We start from the raw sequence: 26,374 nt of genomic DNA, 5'->3' as shown, positions 1-26,374 counted from the left end.
GTGACGGGGAGGTCCTCTGCGGGCTGCTCAGTAGTGGCCTCGGATGCCCCCCTGGGCTTGATTAGGGTGTGCCTGGGCACACCTGGCACAACCCGTGCGCACGCCTATGGTTGTAACAAATCATATAACTACATAACATGTGACAGGATTACTCACACAGGTCCTTGAGTCCTCCACAGGCCCTGTATACTATCTAGACATTAGGATCCTATCTATTCTCTTAAAGATACACATACCACATTTAATAAATTAACAAGAGAACAAGGGGAGTCCCTGCAGGGGAGCCCCCAGGTCACTGAGGGACTCACCCTGACAGGGCCTACAGGTAGTACATGAACGTGTACCTGTAGTGGGACATCACAGTAATTTGTTTCTTGAGCTTTACACGATATGGATGATTTATGACAGGCGGACAGGGTCATGTTTATTTCTTTTATATATTTTATAGATGTATTTATTTACTTAGCTTCACAATAAAGAGAGTAACGGGGCACTCTCGGTGAAAGAGCAGAGAGGCGGTAGATTGTAACGGGGGAGTTCAGGCGTCTGGCCACGGAACATCTTGCACCGTTAGGTGCCTCATTAGGCCCCTCAGGCCGCCCTAACGGGCGAAACGGGTCGTTGCCTGACAAAGCACTAAACGGTGCGATACGGTCCGCAGCCCGACACCTGAATTCCCCCGTTGTTGTGATTCCAGATGCTCCGCTGCAGTCAGGTTACAGGGTGAGTGCTCCGTTCCTCTCTTTATTGTGAAGCTATTGTCCGTCTAGTGTTCTATGCGTTCAGAAGCATTTGTTCACACTCCACATCTACACAGCTAAGCATATTAGTAGGGACAAAAGTGCATTATATATAGTGACAGTGCCGGACCCTGTGCTCTGTGTTATTTATTTATTTATTTTGCTGTTAAATGGGAAAATATGAAAATATGCAAAATATCCTGTGATCGGCAGTCATCAGACCCGGAGCGAACATGTTCCGGGGCCTGATGGTAATTGAGTGCTGCATGAAAAATCACGGGGGTCCCCAGCGGCGGGACCCCCACAATCAGGCATCTTATCCTTTGGATAGGGGATAAGATGTCTTAGCGCCGGAGTACTCCTTTAAAAGGGTTTGTCTCAGTAATAGTTTATCTGTAACCACAATGATGCATGTTGTTCTCTAGAATATTTGCTTATTTTTAAAGTCCCAAAATGGAATGTACAGTACAGCTATCAGAGAAGATAACATAACTGGCGGAGCACGTCAGACCAGCAGCTTGTCTTCCTACAAATCACAACTTCTGTACAGTAAAGTATACAAGTTTTGATATGTAACAAGACAAGCTGCTGGTATGGTACCATATAGCGGGGCCCTCGACACAGGACATGATGGATTGCTGACGCAATATCTGCTCATTTATGTAATGCTGCTATCAGTGCATGAAGTCATGCATATGTATACAGTGGTCTCTCAAATAATACATGTAGTCGTATACAGTGGTCTCTCAAATAACAGGATTAAAGGGGTACTCTTTAGGGAAAAAAATTAAAATCAACAAGTTATACAGGTTTGTAAATTACATCCAAATAAAAATCTTAATCCTTACATTCTAAATGAGTAGTGCAGTGAAATATAACTTATCCCCTATCCAAAGGATAGGGAATAAATTACAGATCGTGGGGGGTTTGGCCACAGGGACCCCCTGTGATCTCCTAAACGGGGACCCATCAGTCTGCCGGAAGCAGCCTTTCCATGTATCTCTATGGTATACATGAAGGGGACGTATCGGCCGCTGCTCCGTGCAGGTGTAGGCACACACCCCCTCCAGCAGACTACCGGAGCCCCTTTCAGGAGATCGTGGGGGGGGGCACCGGTCAGACCCCCAGTGATATATAACTTATCCTCTATCCTTTGGATAGGGAATGCATTATATTTCACTACAGACTTTAATCCAGAGGAAGTTGTGTAGTTCTTCACATTCTGACCACAGTTCTCTCTGCTGCCACCTCTGTCCAGAGCAGAAGAGGTTCACAGCAAATGGCAGTAAGAGGCAGGGACGCGGAAGTGAAGTTTATTCAGTACTTTTCCTATTTTTACTATTTACTATTCCTATTTTGTATTCCACGGAAAAACAATTTTTGTCATATCAACTGGCTCCAGAAAGTTAAACAGATTTGTAAATTATTTCTATAAAAAAATCTTAAGCCTACCAGTATTTATGAGCTGCTGAAGTTGAGTTGTTCTTTTCTGTCTGACCACAGTGCTCTCTGCTGACACCTCTGTCTCGGGAACTGTCTAGAGCAGGAGAGGTTTGCTATGGGGATTTGCTCCTACTCTGGACAGTTCCTGAAACAGACAGAGGTGTCAGCAGAGAGGATTGTTGTCAGAAAGAAAAGAACAACTCAACTTCAGAAACTGATAAGTACTGGTAGGATTAATATTTTTTTAATGGACGTAATTCACAACCTGTTTAACTTTCTGGAGCCAGTTGATATGAAAAAAAAAATTTCATTGGAATACCCCTTTAATATAAATTTTAGGCCTTCGTCAACTTAAGAGTCAAGACATTTTGTAGAATATAGCTCATAAAATTGTCAGTGCCAGTTTTACACAGTTCAGATAATGTCCCACTGATATTATTCATATGTCATCCCAAAATGTATTTGCTTACATAATCTTATCTTGTCTATGTAAGTTTAGTCTACTTTTTTTTTTTTGTTATATACGCAAACAGAGGTAACCTTAGAAATACACATGCATGTTCCTCCCAGGTTAGGCTGTATTTCTGCCATATTTCCTTAATATAAAAATGGACATTGGGATAGTAAAAACTTGGGACAGGTTTATATATATTTGTAAGCCCACACACTGCCCCCATATATTGTTAAAGACACCTATACGGCACCCATGTATAGTTGTAGACCTTAAATGCCTCCACATATAGTTGTAGGCCCCTATACTACCTCTATATATAGTTGAAGACACATATACTGCCCCCATTTATAGTAATATGCCCCTTCTTTGCCACTATATAGTTGTAAGCCCCTATACTACCCCCATATATAAGTGTTGGCCCCTATACCACCACCAAATATATTTGTAGGCCCCTATACTGCCTCTATATATAGTTGTAGACACATATACTGCCCCTATTTATAGTAATATGCCCCCTCTGGGCCACTTTATAGTTGTAGGCCCCTATACTACCCCCATATATAAGTGTTTGCCCCTATACCGCCACCATATATAGTTGTAGGCCGTTAAAGGCCTCGATATATATTTGTAGGCCCCTATACTGCCTCTATATATAGTTGAAGACACCTTTACTGCCCCCATTCATAGTAATATGCCCCCTCTGTGCCACTATATAGTTGTAAGCCCCTATGCCACCACCAAATATATTTGTAGGCCTCTATATATAGACACATATACTGCTCTCATATAGTTGTAGGCCCCTATACTGTCCCTATAAATTGTTTTAGCCCCCTCTGTAGTTGTAGGCTCCCTCACTCCTATGCCCCCATATATAGCAGTAGGTTGGCAGCCCCCACAGACATACTGTCTATAGCTGCTCAGCAATACTGTCTCACTGCTTTGGAGCTCCACTGCTCCTCCGGTCCTGGATCGCGACCTAGTGCTATGGCTGGGCCCCAGATCGCAGGAGCAGTGGAGCACTGAAGCTGTTGATGGTGGTTGTTTAGTTATTATCCCGGTGCCAGCTCCAGAGTCAGGGCTCACTCTCTCCTGGTGTCATCCTCCTCATGTCCTCAGGCGTGGCGTTAGAATGCAGAAATGTAAATTGTGTTCTGTTTTGGGACAAAATCGACATTATAATTAAAAATGTCTAAAAAAAAAATAATAATAATTGTCTTGTTTAAAACGGGAAGTATAGTCAACCTAGCCCAGATCCTTCAAGAATCACATTGTTGTCCATTTGTGGTCATCATGTAATACATTGGTAATAACAATATAATATAAAATTAATAAAAAATAAAAAAAAGATTACATGATTACATTAAGTGATGCTGGTAATATGAACCCCATACAATATAGATTACAAACAATTTATTTTATTTTATTTTTTTACTGACAGCCATACCTTGAGTGGACATCATACTGAATTTTGTAAAACTAGGGCTGATAGACTGAACTTCACCTAATGGAATTAACAGCAGTGTCCATAATAAACGTCCGACTCTATAAATCAAGTTCCAGGATTTCATCATTGCTTTTACCTTTTGGTCTCCGTAGTCCTGAATATTTGAAGAATGACCCCCTGTGATACATAATCAATAGGAACATTGTATTCCTGTAAATGACTACCCAGCATTTTATTAAGTTGTAGCCGCGTGTGATTAATAGCCAATCGTGGGAAATAAAAATGATCATAACATACAATTTCACATTTCAGTTGGATACAATTTGATTCGCTCGGTATACAATTACTCCATTTCAAGATGTAAAGTATTCTATAGATTACAGCTGTTTCATTAAAAAATGGGATCATATTGGAAATATAGTACAATTCTGATAATCTGTCATCCTTGGAAAGAGCCTGATTATTGAAAATTCTGGATTTTTGGATGATACACGTTCAGTATGCACTCATGTACACACTTATTTATATCTCATCTACATGCGAAAAAAACAAGTGAATATGCATAGATTTATATGCTTACCTAGTGGCCATAATCCTAGTGGCCATAACACTTTCCACCCTTTACCTAGTGGCCATAACTCTTTCCACATTTGTTGGAGTTGATGGTTTGATGTCCCACCGTCAACATGTCTGATTCTTTTCCTCCAGACATCATCTGTTCGAGATGATGGTTAGACGGTCCCACCGAGATCTGTAAGTTCTTCTGAAAGGCGTCTAGCGTGTCAGAAGAACTTGCAGATCTCTGTGGGACCGTCTAACCTAATCCTTTTGTTCTGAAGAAGAAGAGTCTGGCAGCAGCTGACCTCCCTATCTGTTAATAGGAATCTCTCAGCTGTATTTGCTGCAGACACAACTGGATAGTTGTTTGGGTTTAAAAGCTAACTACCTTCCCTAGAGCTGATGGTCGTCGCCAAACCTATAAAATCACCTTTTTTACTCTGCCAAGTGTCAAGGAGGTGGAGCTGAGCTGCTTAAGTGCCCCAGCCTGGCACGCCTCCTTGCTCACCCTCAGCTCCAAGCCCCTTCTTTACTGAGGTATGCCCTGTATGTCAGTCATTAAAAGGCAGGAAGGTAAAGAAAAGCAAGACTGTTGCAATTAAGCAGCTCAGCTCCACCTCCTTGACACTTAGTTGAGAAATTCAAAGAAGAATATTTACGTTTGGCAACTATCAGCTCCTGTAAAGGTACACTGTGCTTTTGTTCCCTAACAGCTATCCAACTGTGTTTGCAGCTTTTAGCCACAAATAGTGCTGTCAGATGAAGGGGACCATAAACCCTTAATAGTTTTCAGCTCTATATATTTATTTGGCTTACAGTCATTGCTCCTGTTGTGAGTGGGGATATGAGAATAAGTCACTACCAGACACGGTCTCCATTAAGAATAAATGGGTCAGGCATTGAAATTCGACATGCCCAGTTCTTCCTTCCCCCAACATCATCCATCGGGAAGAGCCAGGACACCCCAAACACATGATAGAGTCATAGAGTCAGCTGGGCTTACCATCTGAGGGTTCAGATTACCTAAGTCTGAGGTGTATGGGCCCCTTAAATGGGCACTGACATTAAACATAATTTTTATATTTGATTCCTTGTGCCAAAGAAATAACTTTAGTAATTGGCTTCCATAAAAAATGTTAGTTTTTCTGCTGTATACTTCTGGCCACCAGGGGGTCTCCCTTCTTGGCCATAACACATTCCATCTGGTCAAAATGTCAGATTTTGGTCTCCTGCTTGTAATGGCAGGAGACCAAACTCTGGAAGTTTTTCTCTGCACTGTGCTTGATTGACAGCTGCAAAGAGCATCACTGAAGGCAGCTGCACAGACTTAAAGCTGAACAGAGCCTTACTGAAAGATACACAGACTGAAAGAAGCTGCACAGAGCCTGAGGTCTTCTATTTATCACAGTGCTGCAACTATGTGAGGGCAGAAGTTGTCTCTCAACAGGCTTTACTGAAGTCATGTCTGCTGGGAAATGCCCACCTTTTCCTGTTGGGAGATTTCACTATGTGAGCAAGAATAAATGTAAGATACAGAGCTTTTAAAAGCTCTGAATTTTTTTCTAAGGGTGGGAGGGGTGTTAAGAATAGTTAGGGAACATAGCCTGAGTTAGTTTAGAAAAGTTTATTTAGTGACAGGTACTCTTTAAGGCTGGTTTTAATTGAGCATAATACAAATATTTATGCCTGTGTGGTGGCTGCATGATCCAACTTGCGCTAGCAGCTATATAGGGTCTTTGTTACTATTAAAATGGGGAGAGTTGGGGTTTGTTCCAGTAAATCATGTGCCTATATTCCTTTCATCTGTGACCAGCCTTATGGTCAGATTGTTATTCATTATCTTTACATTTACGGACACGAAAATCAATATTCCACCATATAAAATTCATGTACTGGAGGACTTTTTAGTGAATGGCTTTATTCATGATATATTAAAAATATACAGTACAGTGATAAACTGCATCCTTATCCCGATTTGTGGGAAGTCTCCTTAGTTAATGACTAGAGATGAGCAAATCTTTTGAGATCCGTTTCAGGTCTTATTTGGAAAATCTGATTGCAAGATTTGTTTTGGATTTGGGTCCCAATTCTAATTGCCCATGCAAAGTATGTACAGGAGCAGGGACTCTTGTCAAGGCTAGGAGTCCCTGCTTCTGTGCAGTACACTGAGTGGCCGGGCCGAGTGCAGAGAGCCCAACCCAGCATATGTTGTAAGAGAAAACTGTGATGTATACAAGATCTTCCGCTTACCCCACAACCACCCAATTTACAGGAGCAGGGACAAAACAAATCTGGTAAAGAATGTCTAAAAATTTGGTCCAAATTTTGTAACATTTGGACTGAATCCAATTTGTGCCAAATTAGGGCAGCCATTACGATTTCACCTCTGACTTTGCATGAGCCCGGTCATTCTATATTACCCGGAGGAGCCCTGCACTTCGCCCTGCACTTCTGGCGACTCATTTTGTGTGTATCATAAAGAATGTAAATTTAGTAATGAAAGGTATAATTGCAAACGTGAGATCCATGACCAATAGCAATAATTTCATGTGAACATTTTGATGGTGTTGAATAGGCCGACATAGGATGCTGGCAAATTTTCCCAGATCATACATAGGATTGGACGTCAATATCTCTGATCGATCATTTCTAATGAGTGTGGGAGGCAGACTACCTCTAATAATGTCGTGACTTTGAAGGCATTCTCCAAAGCTTGTTTATATATTATACAGAGACATTGTATTTATTGATCACTGGTGTAGTTAGTGATGGAAGGTTCAATTGACTTTCTCATGTGTGACAATTAGAAAAATGAATGATTGATGGCTTGTGTATCGATGCATTAACAATTCCATTTCATAAATGATTAGAAATGCCGTCACGCCCCCTCCCTTAGACATGCATTGAGGGGCGTCCTTTGGATAGGGGATAAGATGTCTAGGGGCGGAGTACCCCTTTAAGCATTTGTGCAAAGTGTCATATTATCAACTATAGTTGGCCAACCATGCTATAAACATCTAGATTCAGTCGAACACATGACAGATCTCTTTTTTGGCAGACAGTCATTTGCCGTTGGTCATCGCAAATCTTTTTGAAATATAATGATTGGCGAAATGGTCAAATGTTTTAATCATTAATAGATGTTTGCCTCATTTTATATAGTCATATAAACATTCCTTTTTCTGCTCCCAGCTCAAGCACTGCAGCTACTTAATACTCGGCTCGTTTGCAGTACTTGAGGTCTGTTTAGCATTTCTTTAACTTTGCTTTGAATCACGGTACTGTTGTTTAGCATTTGTATGCTGTTCTTTTGCACTGACACCTTCTTATGTTTAGTACTTAAGGTTTTACATTTCTTTTCATGCATTATGTAGGGCTTGTGCAGGGCTTGAGGCAGTAAATAATATGGATGCAATTTTATAGTCCAGGTTCACGTGTGAGGCTTGGCCAAGTCAGCCAGAGAAAGAGCTTTACTTTGTTAGCAGCTATCCACTCTAGCTTACCCTCTGTGGTAAGTATATAGCGTCAACCTGACATATACGAGCATGGACAGGCATAGGCCCCATTAACTTGAATGGCTTAAAACATAGCCAACTAGTCAGGTCGACGTATACATTCAAACTCACTACACTTTTGAGTTCAAGTCAAAACCTGTCTTAGTTTGGGAAATGACCCAAACATAGTTACTAATTGACAAAATTTGGGCCATTAAAATTAATGAGACCTGTGCCTGCCTGTGCTCGTATACATCAGCATCTCATTTTGACATTTGTGATGTGAAAGCGTCCTTATCCCTCCCTGCAAGGCATTTTGCTGCTGCCACCTCTAGGTAGAGAAAGAAGATGGCTGCTTGACTATTTCCATATCACCTATGGAACTGAATAAAGAGGGCGGCCTGCATGACCAGCCCTATCTCCATATAATATGCCATTGTTTATTGAAAAAGAGACAGTGTGGGTCTCGAAATGCATCTGTAACGGCTAATAAGCCACAGATTTTGATTAGACTTATCGATCTGAATATCCATATTTGAAGCGTGTAGTGTTAAAGGGGTTCTCCGGTGCTTACACATCTTATCCCCTATCCAAAGGATAGTGGATAAGATGCCTGATCGCGGGAGTCCCGCAGCTGGGGACGCCCATGATCATGCACGTGGCACCTCGTTTGTAATCAGTCCCCGGAGCGTGTTCGCTCCGGGTCTGATTACAGGCGACCACAGGGCCGGCGGCGTGTGACGTCACGCCTCCGCCCCATGTGACGTCACGCTCCGCCCCTCAATGCAAGCCTGTGGGAGGGGGCGTGATAGCTATGATAGCGAACACGCTCCGGGGACTGATTACAAACGGGGTGCCGCGTGCATGATCACGGGCGTCCCCAGCTGCGGGACTCCCGCGATCAGGCATCTTAAGATCTGTAAGCACCGGAGAATCCCTTTCGGGATCCCCAGATTTTTTTATCCTACTACTCGAGATTACCATAGATCTTCTTGGAGAAACACCAGACCGACCCCCGGTAGGCTGCACCACAAAATGATACAGGCTGTTATGGTTGTTGTTTCAGGTGATCTATATGATAATTTAATGTAACACAGATATACTGTCCAATGAGAAGCTCTGCTTGTTTTTCTGAAACATTGCTTTATTATAAGAATTTTAGACTGGGCATATGAAGAGTTAACACTTCACAGCTCCCTGCACTCACCAGCTTCAAAGGCCTAGAGCAAACACCACAGGACAATAGCAGCACTCACCGGTCACCGTTGTTTCTTCTTTTATTGAGTAATATAGTCACATTAGCACAGGGGGAGGAAATAAATGCAATATGACAGCTGAGGTGTACCACTGAACTGAGGTTACAGCCGTTTCACACCTACTAGTGCTTCATTGGGCTTTTCTGTGAGAGGCCCGAGAAAGCACTAGTAGGTGCGAAACGTCTGTAGCCTCAGTTCAGCGGTACACCCCTGCTGTCATATTCATTTTTTCAACCCTGTGTTATTTTGATATATACTTTTGAGTTAAATTTATGGCCACCTTTTAGAGTGAACACTTCTAATGTCCCTGCACTCACCAGCTGCAAAGCTCTAGAGCAAACACTGGAGGACAATAGCGGCCCTCACCCGTCACTGTCATATAGTCACATTAACACAGGCCAGATAGTAGGTGTGAAACAGCTGTGGCCTTAGTTCAGTGGTACACCCCTGCTGCCCCCCCCCCCCCCCCCGTGATAATGTAATATATACTTTTGACTAAAAATATATGGCCACCTTAGAGAGGTAACACTTTAAAGGCTACAAAGGCCTAGAGCAAACACTGCAGGACAATAGCAGCAGTCACCGGTCACTGTTGTTTCTTCCTTTATTGAGTCATATAGTCACATTAACATGGGGGGAGGGGAAACAATATGACAGAAGAGGTGTACCTCTGAACTGAGGCTACAGCCGTTTTGCACCTACCAGTGCTTCATCGGGCCTGATAAAGCACTAGTAGGTGTGAAGCGGCTGTAGCCCTAGTTCAGTGGTTCACCTCTGCTGTCATATTACGCTTTTTTTTCCTGCCCTGTGTTAATGTAATATATACTTTTGACTAAAGTATATGGCCACCTTTGAGAGTTAACACTTCTCAGCTCCCTGCACTCGCCAGATACAAAGGCCTAGAGCAAACACGGGAGGGACAACTCAAGGATTTCATTTCCAGGCTTTCTTTTTTTATCATTTTAATGGGAAATGATCTTTATATATTTTCCTCGTCTCAGTCATCCTACCTCGAGAGACTACATTTTCAGGCACAGTATGGACTCATCTCTGAACTGTGTTCTATTTACCAAGTCTACCATTTAGTCATAGCAGCATGAAATTCACAAATGGCAGAAGGCTACAACATGAGTCATTGCTGTTTATGTAATACAGAACCTTTCAGGGTTGCAGAGAACTCCATGTAATGAAATCTCAGTATTATTCCTCCCATTAACAAATGCAAGACCGCAGAGCGATAAGACACAATGTATCATTTCTTATATTTGTTTCATAAGGAAGGTTACAGTATGTTTAGAGAGCTGCTGAGGTCAGGAGTGGTGCGGTCATTCAGCTCCACCGGTCTTGTCGTCCTGTCTGTTTCTCGTACCTTGTCACGCATTGACCATTATCTCTACAGTGAAGAATTTATAATCTAACTTTTAGCAGGAGAGATAAGCCTCGGTGTAGTAAGCAGTGGTAAATCTCAGCATCTCCCCTAGGCCGGCCTTTTGACTGGATGTGTGGGACTTTGCACTGCTTATTGAAGCTAGGCCTTAAATCTTTCTGAAGAAGGCTTAAATGACTTAAAGTCTTAGGGCTATTAAGTAAATCTGGATAAAGATACTAACTCTGGGTCTGTAAGGAATACGTTCAGTTGCCAATTGGGTCATCAAAAGCTTTCGTTTGTCTGGTTACATATTAGTTGTTGGCACTGATGGCTGACAGCATTGAAATCTATGCTTCTATTTTAGACAGGGGCAATAGCTGAATTAAATTTATGCGGTTATACCTATTTTTTTTTTTTTCTGGTACCTATAGAACACCAACATATCTGACAGCATTACATATACACTAACTGGCCACATTATTAGGTACACCTAGTACCTGGTTGGACCTCCTTTGGCCTTTATTCTTGGTGGCATACTTTCTACAAGGTGCTGGACGACTTGCTCCATATGGACATAATGACATCTCACAGTTCCTCCATATGGACATGATGACATCACACAGTTCCTCCATATGGACATGATGACATCACACAGTTCCTCCATATGGACATGATGACATCACACAGTTCCTCCATATGGACATGATGACATCACACAGTTCCTCCATATGGACATGATGACATCACACAGTTCCTCCATATGGACATGATGACATCACACAGTTGCTGGAGATTTGTTGGCTGCACATCCATGTTGAGAATCTCCCGTTCCACCACATCCCACCGGTGATCGATTGGATGAGATCTGGTGACTGTGGAGACCATTGGAGTCCAGTGACCTCATTGTCTTGTATGAGATGATGGGGCATTATCCTGCTGAAAGTATCATCAGAAGATGGGTCCACTGTGGTCATAAAGGGATGGACTTGGTCAGTAACAATACTCAGATAGGATGTAGTGTTTATACCATGCTCACTTGGCACTAAGGGGCCCAAAGGGGATGAAGAAAAAGTCCCCCACATGATTACATCACCACCAGCCTAAACCGCTGATACAAGGCAGGATGGATCCATGCTTTCATGTTGTTTACACCAAATTCTGACCAAGTCATCTTAATGTTATGGCTGGAATCGAGACTTATCAGACCACACAACTGCTGCATACTGGATATTTTCTCTGACCATTCTCTGTAAACCCTAGAGATGGTTGTGTATTAAAATCCCAGTGGATCATAAGGTTCTGAAATACTCAAACCAGCCCGTCTGGCATGAACAAACATGCCATGTTCAAAATCACTTAAATCCCCTTTCTTTCGATTCTGATGCTCGGTTTGAGCTTCACAAAGTTGTCTTGTTCTGTCCCCAAAAAGGCTCAAAAACTTGTCCCCAAACAGGCTCAAAAACTATCTTTCCATACCTTACACATACATACAGAGAATAAGACCAATTACATTAAAAGCCAAGCCTCTTTTTACAGTACGTCAAGTTGTTGGTGTACATTTACCGTATGCATTGGAAAATCTCTTGACACATACACTGTAGCACTGTAACATAGTTTGTATGGCTGAAATAAGTCATATGTCCATTCATTTCAGCATAGAAAGACAAAAAAAAAACATGAAATAATGTTCCTCATTTTAGGGAGATACCTTCCTGACTCCAAATTAGACTAAATCTCTGGATCAATAACCCTTCTCCAGACTCTAAGGACTCCTTCACACATACTTTTTTGTGGCTTATTTTGGTTTAAGCAAAGTGCCCTGGATTAAGATACTCCAATTTTGGAGGTGCACATAAATATTGGACTGTATTAGGGTCTCTTTGCTCACTGAAGTTCCTCATTGGACCCGCGTCATCCGGAATCAACGCTTAATATCTGCGGATATCCACCACGGACATAAGCAATATCCCATTGACAGATGGCATTTCTCTGGCTGATTCCGCCAGAAGATAGAATGTGTTTAGGCTTACGCCAGAATATAATTGCTCGTCGTAAGTTACGTTACAGAACTAATGACGTGTGGAGCAGCAGAATACTATTAAAATCAATAGGAGGCTGCTGCTAACGTAATACACACATATTTTTCATAGTGTTAACAGGGCCCAAGTGTGAGATAAAAAGATTGCCATTTAAAACAATGCAGCTTGTTGAAACTCAAAAACCCTGTTCTTTGTTCCCTATTCATTTGTTTGTGTTGGACAAGCTTGTGCAGAGCGTATTTACTGCATAAAACTCGTAAAAGTACATGCATACCTAATTCTGTTCTGTTTCTCTATTTATCTCATTTAAGGGGTATTCCAGCTTTATACATCTTATCCCCTATCCAAACAATAAGGGATAAGATGTAAGATCACAGGGGTCCCGCCTCTGGGGACCCCCGTGATCTCGGTGCAGCCCCAGCATTCTGTACCGGGAGCTGTATCCGAGATGGGGATGTGACAGTCACGCCCGTTGTGACATCACACCTCCATTCATGTATATGGGAGGGGGCATGATGGCCATCACGCCCCCTCCCATAGACAGGAATGAACAGGCGTGGCATGATGTCACTGGGGGGCTTGGCCGTGACCTTGCATCCCCATCTTGGAGGCAACGCCCAGCACAGAATGTCAGGGGCTGCACTGAGATCATACAGCTTATGCCTTATCCTTTGGATAGGGGATAAGATGCATAAAGCTGGAATACCCCTTTAATTAAAATCATAGGTTTTTCCTGATATATATAGCCTGGGGGGTCTACTGAGTATAAATGGGCCCCCAGGCAATGCTTCTGTCCCTTCAGAAGACATCTGTCACATAGTTTTTAATGAGAAGACTTCTTGGAATTACAGTAGGCTCTCCAGTTATCTCCAGTTGACTTTATAGTGCACACATATTCCACAGCACTGTATACAAATGGAGATAGCCCACATTGGTCCATCAATTCCAAAAAAAGACAGTGAATCTATTTGGTTCCTTCACACATAGTTACAAGCCAGACAAAGTCATGATTTTCATTCATCTAAGGCAACAACAATACTGTTTTTTTCTCCTTTCGCAGGACTATACGTCATCCACCTGAAAAATGGGAAGCTGCTGTAGAGCTCAATGCATCTGCAGATCATAGTCTAATTCTGACTATATACACTCCATTCTTGAATGTATCTGCTGTCTGAACCGGACTCAATGGACCCATTGGGCTCTATATTACCTTCTTGTTTTGACAGTTGCCATCTTGTTACCTATATAGTGACTAGAGAAAGACCAGAAACACATGGGGAAAGAAGCCTTACAAGCTTTTCTCGTTGCCTTTTTTTCTGTTCACGCATTTTTAATGCCGTTATATTTTTTTCTTTAGGTTAGTCTAAACAATCAGATGGCTTTTCAAAATTGAAAGAAACTATTTGACTGGTTGCTATGGACAACTGGTCAACTTTTTCTTTGAAAAAGTTTTGATGAATCTCACCCAAGAAATGTAAGTATGTTTTTGGAATGTATAAAGAAACCCTTGCAGGGAGAATATACAAACTACATGCGCATATTGAACCCTGGCTGGAATTTACCGTTCCAGTTTAGAGGCCATTACATTTTTTATGTTTACGGTTAAATGGGCTCTGATACCATAATGGTCCTCATACACATTAGATTATTTTCAGCCAAACTTGCTGATTTTGGTGGAACCCCCTGATCATCTAATAAATATGTTGGCCTTCAGAAAGAGGGACCGAGCGGTTGGATTTTATCATGCCCAATCCTCTTTTTCTCTGGGGAGATAACACACGCATGCCCAGCCAACAGAGTTCCTCTAAATGCAATTGAATATGAATATTCAATATGTATGGCACCCACAGTCTGATGATAATTTTTTTTCTTCTTTGAATGTCTTTCTACAGCCAAGAATGTAGCCCAAAGAAGTCCAAAGGTTCCTCTGCCACATAGGAAGATATCAGCATTACAATTGGCATGCCATAGAAGGAGTTCAATGGTATTGTATTGGGACTAAGGAGCTTCAAGTTACACGTTTGGCTACAGCTATAGATGACTATGTCCAAAATGTAACGTCATAATATAGGTTGTTTTACAATTGTGCCCCAATGGGCTCATCTCTGAGGCCATAGTTAAGGAGGAGCGGGGTTTGTTGACACATACCCACCATGTATACTGTTGACTGTGGTAAACATGCAAATCTCTATGTATGTACAGGACCTTGTCCATATGCCAAATGCAGAGCTCTTGGTTTGTCAACAAACAATGAGTCTCTTTCCACCTTACCCCCAGGTCACTGCCTTTAATTACTTTAACCAGAAAAATAGTAGCAAAATCACATCCATTGAAAGACATAAAGGACCTGCTTAAACATGATTTTTGCACTATTGTTGGGCCCCAGTGATAATGTTATAAAAATTATACTAAAATATCAAAGAAAATAATTCTTAATAAAGTCAGTATTGATCTTTTCTTATTTTTTTTATTTAAAATAAATCAAATAGAGAAGGGTCTCTACATACAGGTTACATTCTGAATAACATTACCACAACATTAGATGATATATAATTCAGTATATATAGCAGGCAGATCTCACCCTCCCAGATATAATAGTAAATCATGGGATGGAATTGGATCTTTGCACAATTTCACCTCTATTGTATGGAACAGGATCCCCTTAGGACTTAAACATGCTTCTTAGGTTATTGTAGTCATACCATAATATTCCATAATTAAATAAAGAAAATCCTTGTGGCTGACTCAAAGGAATAATAACATTTATTATACCGTATAATATGGAAAGTATTAAATATAAAATTGTTTATCTGGGGTCAAGCGACCTAAACTGCATAGAAGGTTAGATGTACTTCAAATGAAAATAATAAATAAATCAATCAATAAATTAATAAATACATACAATGGAAAAATAAATAGATAGTGTGAAAATAATAAATAAATATATAAAAGGAAGAAAAGTAAATACATAACCTGAAAAATATATACTTACTGGTAATTGTTTATCTAGGGTCAAGCTACCCAAACTGCATAGAAGGTTAGATATACCGTATTTAAAATGAAAATAATAAAAAAATAATAATAATAAATAAATAAACAAATACATAAAATGAAAAAATAAATGATGTGAAAATAATAAATAAATACATGAAATGAAAAAAAATACATACATAACGTGAAAAAAAAAAAAATTGTTCATCTAGCGTCAAGCAACCCAAACTGCATAGAAGGTTCAATGTGTTCAAAATAAAATTAATAATCAAATCAATCCATGTATAGATAAATAAATTAAACAATGTGAAAATAATAAATAAATGCATAAAATGAATAAAAATAAATATATAACAGTAAAATAAATTAATACTTAAATATAAATTTCTTTATCTAGGGTCAAGCGAAGTAAACAATCTAAATAATAAAAAAAAAATACATGAAATGAAAAAAAAAATAATGTGAAAATACTAAATAAATACATAAAATGAATACATAACTTGAAAATTTATAAATACTGAAAAAGAACAAATAAATAAATAAGCAAAAGTTAAAGTATAAATACATGAATAAAATAAAACTAAAAGAATACATAAAAATAAATAAAATAATAGAAATGTATTTTATTTTTTTCAAACATAGTTCAGAATGACCTTTTATCAAAAATGTTCAAATTGTTTTGTTAGACAGAGAAAAAAAGTGGAGCAAATAAATATGTTTTAGGTCTACAGAAAAATAAGAGGTTGGCTTGACACTTTTCATTATCAGAAGATGAAATAGACATAGAAAGGACAGATTATAGTGAGGGAGAGAGAACAAGCATGAATAGAGATAGAGAAATTAATGGGACCCTGCTAATGGCTTTCCTGGTGGGTCCCAGCTGCACCATAAAGGCCCATTTTATTTATCTTGATATTGGTTTGATTCTCGGTTCTTTAAGACTTTATCAGCAATACCCTGATGCACACTGTAAAAAACAGGATTGTCACAGAACCTCAATAATCACATCAATTAATCACTATAACCAGTCCAACCTTCAAAGCGTGAGCAAATCTGATGTGTTTTATATGGCTGGGGTTTGTGAGTCACTTGATTATATTTTTTCCTGGCAAGATATTGCATAGTAATTAGAACATCTTAGCATGACTAACCTTATCACATAATGCTTTATTTCTGCATTATGAAACCATAGACCCACACCAAATAAAAAAAACAAAAAAAACATAATAAATATAAAAAAATCTACAAAAACATGGATGAGGCCTGTGTCACGCCTGCAGACATTCTGCACATTCACTAATTATTTATGCAATTCTTCCGAGACCCAGCCTTATTTGAAATTTCTCAACCGTTGAATAGAGAATATTAAGTCGGTCCAGGCAATGGATGGCAGGTGTTCATTAAAGCAGAGATGATATTTTCATTTTAACAAATTGTCAGATCTCTAGCACATCACACACTCACACAAAACTGAAGGCTGCTTTGCTTCCCATTACCAAAAATAGCTTTTTTTTTTTGGGGGGGGGGGGGGGGATGTAAGGTTTGTGTCTCTGAGCTTTGGAAGAAAAAAACAGCGATGGAGGGCAAAGCAATGAGATAGTTGCACATGTACCCACAGAAAACATACATAAGTGTTTTTAGATATTTGAATATACAAGTTATTTGTAATGTCAAAATAAAAAATTAATTATGGCTATAACTGAATAAAACCACACTATATGATAAATAATATAAATAAATTATTAATAATAATATTAATAATGATTTAAGACATATATATATATATATATATATATATATATATATATACACACACACACATAAAAAGTTATGTTAACAATATAGTTATTTATTAAATGGATTTAAAAATTGATGGTCAACCATCAGGATAGGTCCATGCCATGCCATGGTCCATGCAATGTAAATCAAAGCTTTTTTCTCATCTTAGCAGCTGCAATCTTAGTACTTAGTAAAACCCCTTCCTTGCTATGCTGCTGTATATACACAGTGCTGCCTCGGGTATCTAATAGTCTCCAGGCTTGTCTTCAGTGCTAAGTTTAACCTATTCATTACTGCTGCTTTCTTTTGACTGACATAGCGCCTTGCAAAGCCAGTGCATCAGTAACCCCTTCTTCCTTGACATACTATCTATAGTGCACTGTAAATCATAATCACTGTAATATACAGGGTGGTCCATTTATATGGATACACCTTAATAAAATGGGAATGGTTGGTGATATTAATTTCCTGTTTGTGGCACATTAATATATGTGAAGGGGGAAACTTTTCAAGATGGGTGGTGGCCATGGAGGCCATTTTGAAGTAGGCCATTTTTAATCCAACTTTAGTTTTTTCAATAGGAAAGAGGGTCATGTGACACATCAAACTTATTGGGAATTAACGTAACTTTATTCTTTCATGAGTTATTTACAAGTTTCTGACCACTTATAAAATGTGTTCGATGCGCTGCCCACTCTTCACACACTGATAGCAACACCGCAGGAGAAATGCTAGCACAGGCTTCCAGTATCCGTAGTTTCAGGTGCTGCACATCTCGTATCTTCACAGCATAGACAATTGCCTTCAGATGACCCCAAAGATAAAAGTCTAAGGGGGTCAGATGGGGAGACCTTGGGGGCCATTCAACTGGCCCACGACGACCAATCCACTTTCCAGGAAACTGTTCATCTAGGAATGCTCTGACCTGACACCCATAATGTGGTGGTGCACCATCTTGCTGGAAAAACTCGGGGAACATGCCAGCTTCAGTGCATAAAAGAGGGAAACACATCATCATGTAGCAATTCCGCATATCCAGTGGCCTCGAGGCTTCCATTGATGAAGAATGGCCCCATTATCGTTGTACCCCATATACCACACCATACCATCAATTTTTGTGTTCCAACAGTCTTGGAGGGATCTATCCAATTTGGGTTAGTGTCAGACCAATAGCGGTGGTTTTGATTGTTAACTTCACCATTCACATAAAAGTTTGCCTCAGCACTGAACAAAATCTTCTGAGTAAACTGAGGGTCCTGTTCCAATTTTTGTTTTGCCCATTCTGCAGCACCTTAAACAACGGATACTGGAAGCCTGTGCTAGCATTTCTCCTGCGGTGTTGCTATCAGTGTGTGAAGAGTAGGAGAAGAGGGTTGCATTAACAATCCAACACAATGGGCAGCACATTGAACACATTTTATAAGTGGTCAGAAACTTGTAAATTACTCATGAAAGAATAAAGTTACGTTAAAATCAAGCACATCATTGTTTTTCTTGTGAAATTCCCAATAAGTTTGATGTGTCACATGACCCTCTTCCTATTGAAAAAACAAAAGTTGGATTTAAAATGGCCGACTTCAAAATGGCCGCCATGGTCAAGACCCATCTTGAAAAGTTTCCCCCCTCACATATACTAATGTGCCACAAACAGGAAGTTAATATCACCAACCATTCCCATTTTATTAAGGTGAATCCATATACATGGCCCACCCTGTATGTGTGTATATATATATATATATATATATATATATATATATATATATATATATTGAGTTTAATATGTAGATTATCAAAATATATAAAAAATTCAAAGTTAACAACAACAATATTTACAGGCTATCCTCTGTCAATCTATATTAGATTGGTGTTGGTTGACTGATTGGAAAGGCCACAGAGCCAAATATTTACCTCATCTGCAGATTAGTTTGTGTGTGCCCATTCCATAATACTTATGGCAGTGGTACAAGGTATTGCAGTGTTGTCCAGTTCACTTGAATGGGACAGTGTTTTAATACCTTGCACTGCTGCTACAAATAGTATTTGCAAGTACTGTACCAGCTGAATCGCAGCTGATGTAAACATTGTAGAAGCTCCGGTGCTCCCACTGTCATGGCCTCTTTAATCAGCTGATCGGCGGTACTACCTCAAATCGCCTCCCCCGCCGATGTGATATTGATGGCCTATCTTGGACTTTATAAGAGCTAATTTGCCCAATGAATTTTCAAAGATTATAAATAGTCACTGAGCCCATTGAAATTGAGTTTCTATGGACTGTGGCCATCTGTGATAAGTTAAGGCCTGTTCACACGCGCCAATTATCAGGACAATTTTCTTGTTTTTGAGCAGTTGTAACCATAATGGGATCAACAATACACAGTGGAACTATTTCTAATGATGTTTCTGATTGATCATTCTGCTGTGAAATCATTGTTATCAGTGGCACAATCTATAAATTCAATTTACATATTGCATTTGTGAGTGCTGTTGCTAGGAAACAATAATTTCTCTCGCTGGGAAAACCAGGAGAAAAATCTTCCCCACTGTTGGTAGGGAATCATATGGAATATGTCCCTCCTATCCACCTATATTACCAAGCATCTAACAATAATTTGAATAATTGTTAGGTGATAAGGGGCCATTCATTCTGAATCCTCCTCAATGTAGCCCCACATAAAGAAGTCACATGGAGTTACATCTGGTGATTGTGGAGTCCAGTGCACGATCTTCCTCTATAGTGGCTCTTGAGAATGTCAGCTGTGCTTGTTTACTAAGGCTGGGTTCACACCACGTTTTGTACTTACGGTTCTGTATACGGCTGGGGGGAGGGGGGCGGGGGCATCGCCGTATTCGGGAACCGTATTTAATGCATGTCTATGAGCCGACCGGAGTTAACCGCAGCCTTCAGTCGGCTGCGTTTTCGGCCGTATGCGGTTTCTCGACCGCAGGCAAAAACGTGGTCGACCGCGTTTTTGCCTACGGTCGGGAAACCGCATACGGCTGAAAACGCAGCTGACCGGAGTGCGGGCGCCGTGATTCCCCCCCTCGCTCCCCCTCCCCCCAGCCGTATACGGAACCGTAAGTACAAAACGTGGTGTGAACCCAGCCTAAGCCAGTTTTGCTTTGATTTTTAGTCACTGGCCCTTTATCACTTATGTTGCATTAAAGTGCAACTATAATGCTGCAACTCCATATCCTACTGCTAAAGTGAGCAGCCCACTAAATTGCTGATAGTCCCATACACTTGCATGGGACTCCCGGCAGTTTCGCAGACAGCTTGCTTAAAGCGTTAATGTCGTTTGAAACAACTTTTTTCCATTTAATACTTCCTTAAAAACTAAGCATTTTCCTACTATACTCCATTAAAAAAAAGTATTTGCTAAAGATGTGAAAAACAGGTTTAACAAATCTCTTCTGCAAACAAACCAAGAAAATTCTGCCTTTTTGGTCCTTTTTTAAAAAGGACCAAAATCTCTGAGGGGAGGGGGTAGGGAGGTGTGGTTTTCTCCATGCTGTTCCTCAGAGCATAGACAAGATGCAGACAGCTTGCAGCCTCTTCAGGAGAAGCATTCACATGCACAGATACAAGAAATACAAGGTGCTAAACTACTATTTATTTGCAAAATGATTTCTCTTTGGTCATTTTATGAACTTATTTCTTGTGTATGTGCACCATATAGGTTCCACATGGCTGCTTTAGGGTTATTAAAAGCATGCACTTTGGTTACAAAGCTGTGAAAATGTAAAGATCTTAATTTTTTTTTACAAACTGCAGGTTTTTCTTCTGTCCTTGCACCATATAGATTCACATGGCTGCATTAGAGTTATGTAGAGCACGTATGGCTCCATTAGAGTTATATAGAGCATGCAGTTAGCCAATATGATTTGCAAATGTAAAAATGTTTGTGCAGACCTCATGACAGGGGAGAGGGGGGAGAGAGAGAGGAGAGGAGCTTATCATGCTCCAGGGGAAACACCCCCAGCCTCTGAGAGAAATTCAGAAGACTGATTACAGATATACATAGATCAAAAAGTATTTTAGATATTAGCACACGCATATTATAATGCATACAGGTCTTAGGGAACATTACTACACTGATTTAAGCATTTTTTTCTTACTAATGAAAGTAACGCTTTAAGCAGGGGGCTAGGGAGTTGGCAGGAGTTTGAAAAGTGTATCTTGACACCGCAACAAAATTCTAGTTGCACAACAGGCTTCTTTTTTTTCTTTGTTTTCTAATCTCAACCTAAAAATATCAATATACTGTATATATAAATGTATATTATATATATATATATATATATATATATGTATTTATACATTTTTATGTATATATACATAACTGTGTTATGTGCAGTTTTCCTTGTATATTTTATTATTTAATAACTTTTTATTTGGAGTCCCACAAGCATAAGGTCAAATGTGTTAAGATTTATATGCCGGTCTTAAACTTAAGCGTGTTGGAGTAAAATGTGCCAAAATAAAAGGTGTGCATCAGAAAATGAAGCCAAAAATGTAATATACAGGGTGGGCCATTTATATGGATACACCTTAATAAAATGCGAATGGTTGGTGATATTAACTTTCTGTTTGTGGCACATTAGTATATGTGAGGGGGGAAACTTTTCAAGATGGGTGGTGACCATGGCGACTATTTTGAAGTCGGATATTTTGAATCCAACTTTTGTTTTTTCATTAGGAAGAGGGTCATGTGACACATCAAACTTATTGGGAATTTCACAAGAAAAACAATGATGTGCTTGGTTTTAACGTAACTTTTTTCTTTCATGAGTTATTTACAAGTTTCTGACCACTTATAAAATGTGTTCAATGTGCTGCCCATTGTGTTGGATTGTCAATGCAATCCTCTTCTCCCATTCTTCACATCTCGTATCTTGACAGCATAGACAATTGCCTTCAGATGACTCCAAAGATAAAAGTCTAAGGGGGTCAGATCGGGAGAACTTGGGGGCCATTCAACTGGCCCACGATGACCAATCCACTTTCCAGGAAACTGTTCATCTAGGAATGCTCGGACCTGACACCCATAATGTGGTGGTACACCATCTTGCTTACATTATTGGTGTCAGGTCCGATCATTCCTAGATGAACAGTTTCCTGGAAAGTGGATTGGTCATCATGGGCCAGTTGAATGGCCACCAAGGTCTTCCAATCTGACCCCCTTAGACTTTTATCTTTGGGGTCATCTGAAGGCAATTGTCTATGCTGTGAAGATACGAGATTTGCAGCACCTGAAACTACGGATACTGGAAGCCTGTGCTAGCATTTCTCCTGCAGTGTATATACTAGTATATAGCAGTGTATACGGATACTGGAAGCCTGTGCTAGCATTTCCCCTGCGGTGTTGCTATCAGTGTGTGAAGAGTGGGAGAAGAGGGTTGCATTGACAATCCAACACAATGGGCAGCACATTGAACACATTTTATAAGTGGTCAGAAACTTGTAAATAACTCATGAAAGAATAGTTACGTTAAAACCAAGCACATCATTGTTTTTCTTGTGAATTTCCCAATAAGTTTGATGCATCACATGGCCCTCTTCCTATTGAAAAAACAAAAGTTGGATTCAAAATGGCCGACTTCAAAATGGCCACCATGGTCACTACCCATCTTGAAAAGTTTCCCCCCTCACATATACTAATGTGCCACAAACAGGAAGTTAATATCGCCAACCATTGCCATTTTATCTATGAGAAGCATAGTAACACCTAGGGGTTCAGCACGGGGGCTAGGGCAAAATACATCTGCGGCCTGAGAGGGTCCCCAAACCGTGTGTCATAAGTTGAATAAGTGTGAAGGTGCATCCTTATGGGTTCTACACATTTTGCAGTCTCTCTCTCTCTCCCCCCCTCTCCCTCTCTCCCTCTCTCTCTCTCTCTCTCTCTCATCTTTTCCGTCCAGCCTAGAAAGCTTTAAGCACATTTTCCCACAACAATTTGTCTGCGCAATGCTTGCCATCTAGACATGTTACGTGGTCATACACTTTCAATAACTGTCGGACGAACATTTGTTTGGTCAACCATTATCTCTTCTGCAATCCCCATACACATGAACTTCAGCATGGGGAAAGCCACAGCTCTTGCACTGGTCTATTCCTCCAAGAACAACAGTGCCATGTGGTGAAACTGCAATATACCCGACCCTTCTTTCTACTGACATTATCTGCGAATTTGGGAAATTGCCATGCACCTTAGACAGTTGGGGAAACCATACTGCTATTTCTCCCAATAGTTTCCCCATAGAATACTATGTCAGAGAATGCCCAGATTCTAATAATGCCCTACACAAAAAGACATAGTAATAATGCACCCACACAGCAAAGGTATCTTTGTGCCCTCTTCGGATTAATAGTTTGACCTTAGTGTCTTCCTCACAGTAATGGTGCCGCCTTACTGCCCATACACAGTAGTATTGCATCCTTACTACCTTTAGACAATCATAGTTTTAGAGAAATTGTAGGAGAACATTTCATGTGCAGTGGGTGCTGCTATAATCCATCGGCACCAATACCATGCAGACATGCCTTATCCCCATTCATGACAAAGCAGTCCGTGCTAAATTACGGAGCCTGTAATCTAGAATTTTCATGGCAAAAATTCAGTTGCGGAAATTCTAAAAACAATGGGAGGCTGCTACTACCAGCAGAGGTCCGATCAAAAATTCCTTAGTTTCAATGGGTCCTAATAGTGCTTCTTAGTACTTTCCTCAAACTTATAGTGTCCCTTACTGGACCACACTGCAAAATGCATCTGTGTAAAAAAAAAAAAAAAAAAAAACATTATATTCATGTTTTTTTTTTTGTTTTTTTTTCATGTTTAGTCAATTCTTAACATGAGGTTTTTTTTCTTAGTGTTTCATGAGTCATATAAAGCAACCTATTGCTGAAAAATGGGTTCTGTACTCCAATGCTACACCATCAATTAAGTCAAACAGAAGGTGAATCCAGCCACTGAGCAGTCTAAAGGAGATGTCTCATCCTAAAAATTACTGAAAAACATATCCTCTGAAGTGGCACATCACAAACCCCGCCTGAAGGGGGGGCCACCATGCCCCCTCCATATAGCTCTATAGGAGAGACGTTCGGCTATCTTCGGCTCTTCGATAGAGGTATATGGAGGGAGCGTGGCCGGGGCCCTGCACAGTAGATCGCTGGCGGTTCCAGCTGTCAGACCCCCACGATCTAAAACTTATGCCCTAGCCTGCAGATAGGGAATAAGTTTTTCATTAATTTTTAGGATGAGACCTTTCCTTTAAGAGAAAATGTACTTCATGTGAACTCCTGTGCTCGCTGTTCTGCTTTTATGAAGAAACAATAAATACTGACGCATTTCTAGTGTCGTGGCCCCCTTACTCATGTGTGCACATGAGTAAAATGCGTCAGCATTTATGTGAAGGGCCCAGGGATACTCTCTTCTATTCAGTCACTCAGATGACCCAAATGAGCAAAAGGTCCATAAATATGAAGCATAGTTTATAGTATGTTTTTGATTTTTCTGTTACTTTTAAGCTAGCTAACTTTTTTTAAAGCTAGGCATAAAGCCATCCTTAATAATATCATTAACTTCAGTACCGTGTGTATTGTTTACAAACAGAAAGGAAATAATTCAAGAAATAATTCTCCAATCTCCCTGGAGTTTTTTTTTCCCCTTCTCGTACAACAGAAACATAAAATGTCCAGCTGTGTGTCATGTTTATTATGCAATTTAATGATATTCTGGTCTGGGAGAAAAAGAGCAGCTGCCCTCCAGGTTGTGTAGCAAAAAATGCTCCCGGCGCTCAGCAGGATCTCACATAAGTTCAATTCAGTGAAGCAAATGTAATCATTTGGCCCTATTTACAAAAGATATAAATAAAAATGATAAACTAATAATAATAAAGAATGTCCTAAAAATATGAATATATTTTCGGTATATAGAATGTTGCATAATATCATAACATAAGAAAAATATTACCAATGTAATACTTTTTTTTTCTTTTATGTTTGCTACATTCATTTCTTTCTATTATTTATTAGATTTCTTTCATTTACTTTTGCATGTCATTTATTTCGTTTGATTTTCTTTTTTCATTTTTTTTTTTACTAAATGCAAACGTTAGACACGGAGGAAAGACAATTTGTTAAATATGTTCTCTGAAAGGAAAGCGGGGCAGAGGGAGAGAAAAATCCTTTCTTCTTGCAGGGTGTGTAATCTTTAACCTAATTATAAGCAGTTCCATTTCATTACATATGAATACAGTTATGGATTTTCAATTTATGGTGGGATTTTTTATTTTTTATTTTTTTTCTACAGACAATCGCCTACAAATGAAAGCAGCAGCGAACCTTCCAGGCCTGAAACCTCTTTAATACCCATTATTGTGTTAGTGCGAAAGATTCATGGTTATCTTTCAAAATCACCATCAAAATTTACAATCTGTTTTATGGAGCATAGTCCTTCATAAATCACAAGAAAGCAGGGCTGTTCTTACTAATATGTGTTATTTTAGATAATAAATGGTCTGAATATAATAAGGAAGACATGGGGTTTTGTTCCAGGTAAAAAGTAGAATGAATGAATTTTATATATCTGTCTTGAACTGTTTTACTTATGATAAAAAAAAATCAACAAATCTTATATCATTTTAACCACAGTGTAAATATTTATTCGGAGCATTCAGTGACCTAAATTTTGTTTGGAAGCCACTTTTTCAAAATGAAGACTGTTTTGCAGCTTTTTGCATGACTTAAAGGGGTACTCCGGTGCTAAGACATCTTATCCCCTATCCAAAGGATAGGGGATAAGATGCCT

General features: G+C 39.8%; 1 long non-coding RNA gene across 2 annotated transcripts in view; it reads left to right on the top strand.

The window, feature by feature from the left end:
• The window catches only part of LOC130361308 (uncharacterized), a 57,586-nt gene extending 31,437 nt beyond the window's left edge, over positions 1-26,149 (top strand). For both annotated transcript variants that reach the window (XR_008890958.1, XR_008890957.1), the window contains 3 exons: positions 14,690-14,781; positions 25,683-25,766; positions 25,877-26,149. This is a non-coding gene — a long non-coding RNA (uncharacterized LOC130361308). The remainder of the gene's footprint in view (positions 1-14,689; positions 14,782-25,682; positions 25,767-25,876) is intronic.
• The last annotated feature ends 225 nt before the right edge of the window (positions 26,150-26,374 follow it).

Source organism: Hyla sarda, chromosome 3, assembly GCF_029499605.1.
Source record: "Hyla sarda isolate aHylSar1 chromosome 3, aHylSar1.hap1, whole genome shotgun sequence".
Lineage (NCBI taxonomy): Eukaryota > Metazoa > Chordata > Amphibia > Anura > Hylidae > Hyla > Hyla sarda.
The sequence above is the reverse complement of the archived record's forward strand: the minus strand, read 5'-3'. Positions and strand labels throughout refer to the sequence as shown.